At 46.1% G+C, this 10,360-nt stretch overlaps 1 non-coding gene across 1 annotated transcript; it reads right to left on the bottom strand.

Annotated features, from left to right (window-relative positions):
- Positions 1-488: 488 nt before the first annotated feature.
- Positions 489-583, bottom strand: trnai-uau (transfer RNA isoleucine (anticodon UAU)). The gene is made up of 2 exons: positions 546-583; positions 489-524 (listed from the first exon to the last, which is right to left on the bottom strand). It is a non-coding gene; the product is annotated as a tRNA-Ile (tRNA).
- Positions 584-10,360: the final 9,777 nt, after the last annotated feature.

Genomic DNA, 10,360 nt, shown 5'->3' on the forward strand with positions numbered 1-10,360 from the left:
TCTTCTTGTTTGTGCCAAATGTCCTGTCATTCGTGAGCAGCAATTAAAAACAATTACTTTACCCAGTGGCTCAAAAGCCAGACTTGTCCCACACGTGAGCTGCAAAAGGTATCTCGACCTGTCAGCGGATCAACAACTGAAAGCGGAATAATTCCATCCGTTACTCAGTGACTCCGGCAAACACATTTACCTTCCGAATTTTCCTACACGACTTTTCAAACCGAAGAATGTCTGTTTCACGAAAAGAAAAACTGTGCGTTCAGTTCATTAGATTTAAAGATCTCGTACCGCCTGCTTTCCCATTTCATGCTGGAGCCAATCGCCCCCTCTCCCGCCTATTAACAAATAAACTCACACCTGCTATTGCAATAATGCTGTCCAGAGGACCCCAAATGCCCACATGAAAACACGAAGAAGGAGATGTTTCATGGAACATTCTCGCTGCACCTTGAACTCGGGTGGAAATGTTCAGAAGCAAAAGGATAAACTGCTCCAGGTGAGGCTCGGACTCACAACCTCGGCATTTCTCAAGCCTAATACTGTTACATAAGTACCGCGCGCTAACCGATTGCGCCACTGGAGCCGCACGTGTTTAAAGCGCCCAGCCAACAACCGCATTTGCGACTGTTCTTCCAGTTTATTTCCAAGTGGACACATGCAGCCAACTGCCGTTCGGCCATTGATATTTTCGTGGTCAAATTCTTGCCTGCCACACAGGAAGCGTGGGTTCGATTACCGCCAAATGCAGGAGCATTTTCATTCTGCTTTCATGACACCGCGTGAATTGGGATAAATTCATATACAGCTTCAATCTGCACAACATCTTGAGATATGTTCTTTTCTCCATTTGTGTTGCGTTGACGAAACCTCGGCATTCGGTCCTCCAGAGCTGAAACAGGTCGAGAATTAAGTCAATCCTGCCTTCTGCATCGCTGAAACGATGTGAGAAACAAATGAGTGAATCTTCAGCAAAAGTGGAGACAGAACACTGCTCGATTGGGATTTGAACCTGGGACGTGTCGCATATATAATCAGCAAAACCGCCTGCAGTGAGAATTATTCCCCTCGACATACCAACCGCCACGAATAGGGACGTGCAGCCAGTGCACAATTCGCAACCACCCACAGCCGACCACCCAGCCTTGCAGACCACTTCTGACCAGCCAATCGCGTTTTCTATTCCGATGTACAGCAATGTTCAAGTTGAGCACTAACTATTTCAAGTCACCAATATCCGGATCTCTTTACCACATTCGTTTTGAATTTACCACTTGCATTATCAAGTAAAACTTTGCAGAATTTATTGCTCCAAAGCTACATTGTCATCTGTCTCGCCATCCGCAGGTTATACACTGTACCATAAGTATAATAAAAATGCTATTTTTTCACTGTGAGGGCGAAGAGCGATACGTTTGGAGACATTAGCTCCGAATTCATCAGCTGGGTTGCACCTTTGCTTTTCCAACCGTCTCAGTCTTTCTTTCTTTACCCTTCTCTGTTGGTTTTGCAGGTTCGATCAAACTTGGCCTTTCAAGGCAGCCTGAGACGTCCATCAGGGGAAAATACAAAGAGTCAAGAGACTGAGACAGGGAGAGATAGAGAGATTAAAGTACAGGAACAAAGAGTATAAATGTCAACTTGTGTGAATTAGCAGAATTTAAGATGGAGCTGGGAACAATTCCTTCATGTATTTTGAAATCTTGCAAGAGACCATCGGGCGCTCAATCCAAATTGTCCATGTCGCCGAGTATCTCTCCTCGAGTTGGAAAATTGATCATTTAGTTTGAACTCAAGCAGGTGCGATGCAAGAAAAATGCGATAATCCCGAGGAAAACCCGATTAGATAACAAGTCTCACGGCTTAACCATTCAGCCATTGCTGTACGAGTGTACATTAGAATGCGTACGGTTATCACAGGCGATCTGGCAAACTGTCAATTCTTTCAGACAGGTGTCCAAAGCGACATATGTAATTTGTTGCCGTTCATGGCATTGGTGGTTAAGCAGGAGAAATCTCGCTTCTTTTGCAAGTTAGTTGCATTCGATTCCCGGCCATTACAGAAACTTTTTGCATTGTGCACCCATGAGATTTCCTGAATTCGGATCAATTCACAATCAGATTCAGTCTACACACCATTCTGAGACATTTTTTGTTCTGCCCGTATGTTGTGTCGACAAACCCTTTGCATTCTGTCTTTTGGTTCTCAAACATGCTCTCATTAAAAATCAATTCTGCCATCCTCAACGCTGAAACGATGTGAGAAACAACTGGTGATTATGGACTAAAATAGTGACACAGAGGGCGCTCGCCTGGTATTTGAACCAACTGCTCATCTGTCATTGGAGATTCTCGCATTTCAATCTCCATCTACGGGCTGCATCTGAATAAATCCGTCAGCTTGTGATTCTTTGCGAGAGAGCGGGAGATGTTTAGAAATGTGCTGAAGATTTCCCTACATTCATTAATAGTGCACATTCTAACATACATTTGATAATGGACTTTCACACAGACTTTCAACCCTTTTTATTTATTGATCACATCCTGCTGGAGGGAGGAGCGCATTGGTACATCCGGGTTTATTGGATAGACTGTGCTTGTGCGGGGAGCAAAGGGCCAAATGGCCGAGGGGACCTGTTTGTTCCCCGAGTCTATCACAGCCTCAGACTGACGAAAGGAAGGGGAGTTACTGATGAAATGGGCGAAGAAGTAGTTATTGAGTAGATTTTGAAGGTAAGAGGGTCAGTTAGCAAGGTCACTTTTCCCCAGTTCTGCCACTTCCTTTGCTATTTACAAGCCTAAATTGCGATTATCTCTTCTCTCCGCTTATATTGAATGGCCCGCCGTGAGTTTTTGTAATTTATGTTGTTTGTTTAAAGCTCGGTTTTACGATGAACCGATGGACGTCAAAACCTCCCGTGGATGGAGGACGGGTTGATTTTATGGAAGGGGCAAATCTCACTTGGCAGGAAAAGGGACCTTCAACGGAATGCACAGAAATAACTCCGTTCGTGAACCCCGTTGTACAGAAGCGATCGTAACACTAAACACTTCACCAGCCTAATCACAAGAGCCTACAATGGAGACTACCTTCCTGACTGAAATCTGTGTGTGGGAGTTAGGCCTGAATCGGTCCCCTTCAGTGTGAAGCGGCTCGGCAGGCGGCTGGCAGACACAGCTCGGAATGGGACTCGATTCACTCCTGCATCAATGGCTGGTTCAGAAACCGCTCTGGCTGCTGCTGCTCCCACACTCTGGGTACTCTTCTCTCTTCTGGATCCGGCTCCAACTCTTTACTGTTGACTGGAGCGCGTCAGAACCGTGTACAAATCCAGACCCGAGTACATCGACTCGGGGACTGGGGATTAGTTTTATATTGGGTCATTGTTTAAGGTATCGGCTGTTCAAAATTTGTGTAATAGTAATTATCATAATTATTTCCAGCTCCTCCTGCTCACTGGCGCTCGGTCCTTCACCCTGTGATATTCCCTCAGTCTCACGATATATATCCTCTCGAGAGGGTGCACCTGGGCTGGTGATGGAAACGGTGAATCAGGTACAGCAATAGACGCTTCGGAGTTACCAAGCTTACTGTCATATCCTTACTTCTTTAAATGGTGGGAGACCTTATAATTAACAACAACTTACATTTATATAGCGCATTTAACATACTAAAATGTCCCAAGACGCTACTCAGGAGCGCAATTAGATAACATTTCACACAGATCCACAAAAGGAGATATTCGGACAGGTGAACGAAAACTTAGTGAAAAAAGGGCGGTTGTAATGAGCATCATAAAGGAGGAGAGAGAGGAGGAGGGGTTTAAGTCGGGTATTCCAGAGATTTGGGCCCAGGTAGCTGAAGCCAAGACCGCCAATGGTGGATCGATTAAAATCAGGAGTGCACAAGAGACCATAATTTGAGGATCGCAGTGATCTCGGAGGGTTGTGAGGCTGGGGGAGGTTACAGCGATAGGGAGAGGCGAGGCAAAGGAGGAATCTGAACACATGGATGAGATTTTTAAAATCGAGGCATTGGCGGAACGGGAGCCAAAGTCGGTGAGCGAGCACAGGGGTGATGGCCAGTTTCAAAGCTGAGCACCGTGTGCAGGATCGGAGGGACAATGCGACTCGGGATAATTGGCCTGGGGCAGTGAGAACACCTCTTGAGCATTAAGATATTCAATATCTGAAAGAGACAGGGAGATGAGATATTTATGTCAGTTATCCTGGCATCTGCAAAATCCATCGTCTCTCAGTGACCAACATCTTTCTTAACCTCTCCTTGCTTTCCTGGTAATGTTTTTTTTTCAGTCGTTTCATTTGCTTCCAACATCTAATTCCCCCGACATTTGGTGGAGCAGAGGATGCTGGAGGAAAATAACAGACAGAAGCAGACGGAGATGGCAGGTGAAACTGGCAGAAAATGTGAGCGTCACTTGCTTCAAATGAGGCCTGAGAGGCCGGCGTTGCCTTGCACCTTTCCGAGGAGATGCGTTGATCAGGTAGGTGTGTTTTGGAAATGGAAACAGTTGCACCAGCAGCTTGTGATAGTATTTTCCCTCACTGTCCATTTCATGTTCATGCCTACCCGCACTTGGTGCTTTCATTCTCTGAACAAGTCTTTCGTGTTCTTCCAGTAAATTTCATTTTGTCCGAGCAGCTTGTCTGGGGCCAAAGTGACCTGAATTTCAAGGGGACAAGTCGGAAAAGCAGCGTTGGTCGGCTTGCTTGCAGGAAAATTGCAGCTGGTTCCCTGGTGGTTAGGATTCGGATGCAGGTCAGGTTGGTTTTCTGGAAGGAGCAAATCAACTTGGCCGAAAAAACACCTCCAGCCGAAGGCACCAAAAATTGTTCCGTCTTTGTAAAAGACTGAATGTCAGGACTGAGATTCAAACCCACGTCTCCACGCGAGCTGAACGCAGTGCCCGAGACTTCCGACTCGTGGGTGCAGTGGTACATTCTCTCATTTCCAGATTAAAAGCCAAACACATTTTTACTCATTCTGGACTTCGTTAAATGTTTCAGGAGGTCTGAGTGATTGGGATACAATCTCCCCACTATTTCGTACCCACGTGCTCGGTGTATGGGGAGCTTTGATCGGGTCATGGTCTCTTTGTTCCCCAGGGAGGAGCAGTAATGCGATGTCTGAGGCTGCATTCACTGCTTTCCACCGGCAGCAGGTGAATGGAAAAAGCGGGGCCAGACAGGCGGCCTCAATTTTGCTGCTTGTCGCGGCCTCACTTACTCCGGGAGCTGGGGTGCAGCGAAAAAGCGCTGCAGGATCCTTTAATGATCTCTCACAAATCAACTGAAACCATTCGGAATGTGCAGCTTTGAGTGGGGCTTTCTGCATCGTCAGAGCAGGAAACGTGAGTGAGGGAGAGACACTGCCGTTATCTGTGTGCTGTTTGACCATGTGCACAACTACAGAGAAAGAAATAATACACCGGGGATGAGAGATATTGTATTATTTTTATTTTACCCTCAATATGAAATATTGTATTGTTTGTAATTATTAATTTTTAATGAAGAATGTCTTCAAAATGATTCCACCCGACATTGAAACGGGAGCTTTCTTTATATGAGGCGAAATGTTATAACCGCTACGGAAACTCAGCTCTATGAACTGTTATAGGAACAACTCAAAGAAGAGAATTGGGGTCTATAAATGCTTGTAGTGCGGGAAATGCATTCGATTCCCAATCAGGGAATTAATCTTTCCAAAACATTTTACCATGTTAATTACGCAAAACACGTTAAAATCTGTTAAAAAAAGATGAATAATTGTTCCAATCACCATTAATCAACCGATGACTTTCTGTTTCAGACTGAAGGAAATCCTAACATGGTTACCGAGAACGTCAAAACTTTAATACGTTTTTGTGTTTTGCCTGTGTTGAATTGTCTTCCGTGCTTATTTTACAAACGGCATTTTAGGACTGGGTTAAAAATGCTCCGTGCTTATGACACCAGGAATCTGGTGCAGCCTTTGTTAAATTTCCCACCTCACTAAAACACAACGGTAACTCTTGCCCCACTCTATCATACAACCCAAACTAGTGCCGCCTCATTTAAAGACCTTAACTGGTGCCCCCCACTATTTAACAACCTCAAGTGTGTATATACAAAGTGTGAGTGTGTTTATTTGACTGTGATATTTATGTAATAGCAGCCTCCAATCCCTCCGTGTCGATGGAAAGTTTGATATGGAGATGCCGGTGATGGACTGGGGTTGACAATTGTAAACAATTTTACAACACCAAGTTATATTCCAACAAATTTATTTTAAATTAAATTCCACAAGCTTTCGGAGGCTTCCTCCTTCGTCGGGTGGATGGTGGAAATGATATGTTCGAATCCTTCGCATTTGTAAAACATAGAACAATGCCTGGTGATTACTGCCCGTTGCCAAGACAATCACAGTGAGCAGACAGAAAGGTGTCATCTAAAAGGCCACTGAATATACAAACCCCATCAAAAAAAGAGAGAGAGAGAGAGAAGGAAGACAGTCAAAGACCCGTTATATTAAAAACAGATAACATTTGTTCGCTGGTGGGGTTACGTTTAGTGTGACATGAACCCAAGATCCCGGTTGAGGCCGTCCTCATGGTTGCGGAACCTGGCTATCAATTTCTGCTCGACGATTTTGCGTTGTCGTGTGTCTCGAAGGCCGCCTTGGAGTACGCTTACCCGAAGGTCGGTGGCTGAATGTCCATGACTGCTGAAGTGTTCCCCGACAGGGAGAGAACCCTCCAGTTTGGCGATTGTTGCGCGGTGTCCGTTCATCCGTTGTCGCAGCGTCTGCATGGTCTCGCCAATGTACCATGCTCCGGGGCATCCTTTCCTGCAACGTATGAGGTAGACAACGTTGGCCGAGTCACAGGTGTATGAACCGTGCACCTGGTGGGTGGTGTCCTCTCGTGTGATGGTGGTATCTGTGTCGATGATCTGTCATGTCTTGCAGAGGTTACCGTGGCAGGGTTGTGTGGCGTCGTGGACGCTGTTCTCCTGAAAGCTGGGTAATTTGCTGCGAACGATGGTCTGTTTGAGGTTTGGTGGCTGTTTAAAGGCGAGTAGTGGAGGTGTGGGGATGGCCATAGCGAGGTGTTCGTCATCATTGATGACATGTTGAAGGCTGCGGAGAACATGGCGTCGTTTCTCCGCTCCGGGGAAGTACTGGACGACGAAGGGTACTCTGTTGGTTGCGTCCCGTGTTAGTCTTCTGAGGAGGTCTACGCGATTTTTCGCTGTGGCCCGTCGGAACTGTCGATCGATGAGTCGAGCATCATATCTTGTTCTTACTAGGGCGTCTTTCAGCGTCTGTAGGTGTCCATCGCGTTCCTCCTCGTCTGAGCAGACCCTGTGTATTCGCAGGGCCTGTCCATAGGGGATGGCCTCTTTGACGTGGTTACGGTGGAAGCTGGAAAAGTGGAGCATCGTGAGGTTGTCCGTGGGCTTGCGGTAGAGTGAGGTGCTGAGGTGCCCGTTTTTGATCGAGATTCGTGTGTCCAAGAAAGAAACTGATTCTGAGGAGTAGTCCATGGTGAGCTTAATGGTGGGATGGAACTTGTTGATGTTATCGTGCAGTCTCTTTAGTGATTCCTCACCGTGGGTCCATAGAAAGAAAATGTCGTCGATGTATCTGGTGTATAGTGTTGGTTGGAGGTCCTGTGCAGTGAAGAAGTCCTGCTCGAACTTGTGCATGAAAATGTTGGCGTATTGGGGTGCGAATCTGGTCCCCATGGCTGTTCCCTGTGTTTGGGTAAAGAACTGGTTATTGAAGGTGAAGACAGTGTGATCCAGGATGAAGCGGATGAGTTGTAGGATGGCGTCTGGAGATTGGCTGTTGTTGGTGTTGAGTATTGATGCTGTCGCAGTGATGCCGTTATCGTGGGGGATACTGGTGTATAGTGCCGAGACGTCCATCGTGGTGAGAAGTGTTCCTGGTTCAGCAGGTCCGTGGGTACTGAGTTTTTGTAGAAAGTCTGTAGTTTCGCGACAGAAGCTGGGGGTTCCCTGCACGATGGGTTTCAGGATGCCCTCGATGTATCCAGAAAGGTTCTCACACAGGGTTCCGTTGCCTGATACGATAGGACGTCCGGGTGTGTTGGCTTTGTGCATCGTTGGGAGGCAGTGGAAGTCTCCCACGCGGGGAATACGTGGGATTAGAGCGCGTAGGATGTTTTGAAGGTCTGGATCGAAGGTCTTGATCAGTTTGTTGAGCTGATGGGTGTGTTCTTTGGTCGGATCTGTGGGTAACCGTCTGCAGTGTTCCTGATTGTCCAGTTGTCGGTATGCTTCTTTGCAATATTCCGTTCTGTTCTGTATGACGATGGCTCCTCCTTTGTCCGCTGGTTTGATGACGATGTTGCGGTTGGTCTTGAGAGCTTTGATGGCGTTGCGTTGTGCTCGGGTGACATTCTGGACTGTCTTCCGACTGCGGCTGATGAATCTGGCATAGACGCATTTCCTGACAGCTTGAGCATACATGTCAAGCTGAGGGCAGCGACCCTCTGGAGGAGTCCAGTGTGACTCTTTCCTCTTCGGTTGCTGTACCGCGGAGCCCTCTGTCTGCTGTTCCGGATCGTTGATTGTCTCATTGGGTTCGCTGCTGAAATCTTGGGGTTTGTGTTAGAATTCCCGGAGCCTCATTCTCCTGATGAATTCCTCTGTGTCTGCCGCGAGACTAGTGGGGTCCATTTTGGTAGTGGGGCAGAAATTGAGCTCTCGGCTGAGAACTTCAATTTCGTCTGGTTGAAGGGTGTGTTCGGACAAATTGACGATAGACTTCCCTGTGGTTGCAACCGTGGTACCAGGGGAAGCTTGGTCGATGCTGGTGGTGATGCCGAGTTTCTCAAGCTTCCTGCTCTTGGTTTTCATGCAGGTAGCGTAGTTCCGTTGCCTCGTCTGTTTGGCGGTATATCGTCGCTGGTCTGCTGTGTCCTGAGTACAGTTTGAGAGTATGGACTCCATCTTAGTTTCGAGGTTGCCGCGTCTGCTGTGGAGTTGGTGTACGAGATGGTTGCGGAGTGTGCGAGAGGTACGACGGCAGAGTCTCTCAGCGTAATCCAAGTTGTATGTGGAATTGATTGGGTTCGTGATCTGTCGCCCTTTCGGGATCTTGTCTGCTTTCTTGCAGCTCTGTAAAAACTTGATGTCTGTGTCTAAACGCGCGATCTTCTTGGATATCCTTTCCACTGTGAGCCGGCAGTTTGTGGTGTCGATGATAGCCATGATGTGGAGATGCCGGTGATGGACTGGAGTTGACAATTGTAAACAATTTTACAAAACCAATTTACAGTCCAACAAATTTATTTTAAATTCCACAAGCTTTCGGAGGCTTCCTCCTTCCTCAGGTGAGTGGTGTGGAAATGAAATTTTCGAATCCTTCGCATTTGAAAATCACAGAACAATGCCTGGTGATTACTGCCCGTTGCCAAGGCAATCACAGTGTGCATACAGAGAGGTGTCACCTAAAAGGCCACCGAATATACAAACCCCACCCCCCAAAAAAAAAAGAGAGAGAGAGAGAAGGAAGACAGTCAATGACCCGTTATATTAAAAACTGTTTCAACCTAGGCTTGAAACAGTTCCAATCTCTATAATAATACATATCATAGACCCGGAGCATCTCTAATCTCTACAACAACGTGCAACGTAGGCTTGAAACATTTCTAATCTCTAAAAGATTGTACAACATAGACCTGGAGCATCTCTGATCTCCACAACAATGTGTAACATAGGCCTGGAGCTTCTCAAATCGCTAAAACAATGTTTAACATAGGCCTGAAGCATTCCTAATCTCTAAAACAATGTGTAACATAGACCTGCAGCATCTCTAATCTCTACAACAATGTGTAACAAAGGCCTGGAGCTTCTGAAATCGCTAAAAAAAATGTTTAACATCGGTCTGAAGCATCCCTAATCTCTAAAATAATGTGTAACATAGGGCTGGAGCTTCTCTAATCTCTACCACAATGTTTAACCTAGCCCTGGAGCTTCTTTAATCTCTACAATAATGTGTAACGTGGGGCTGGTGCATCTCTAATCTCTACAACAATGTGTGACATAGGCCTGAAACATTTGCAATCTGTACAACTTGTAACAATGTCCTGAAACCACTTTAATCATTAAAATAATGTGTAACACAGGTCTGAAACATCTCGATTCTCAACAACAAAGCCCTACAACATAGACAAGTTGTACACTGTTAAAAAGATCACAGATGTTTCAGGCCTATGCTCCAGGTTGTTGTAGAGATTACAGATGTTTCAGACGTATGTTAAATATTTTTGTAGAGATAAGCGATGTTCCAGGCCTGTGTTACATGTTGTTGTAAAGATTGCATTCTTTTCAAGCT

The sequence above is a fragment of the Heptranchias perlo genome, unplaced genomic scaffold (genome assembly GCF_035084215.1).
Source record: "Heptranchias perlo isolate sHepPer1 unplaced genomic scaffold, sHepPer1.hap1 HAP1_SCAFFOLD_44, whole genome shotgun sequence".
In the NCBI taxonomy this organism is placed as follows: Eukaryota; Metazoa; Chordata; class Chondrichthyes; order Hexanchiformes; family Hexanchidae; genus Heptranchias; species Heptranchias perlo.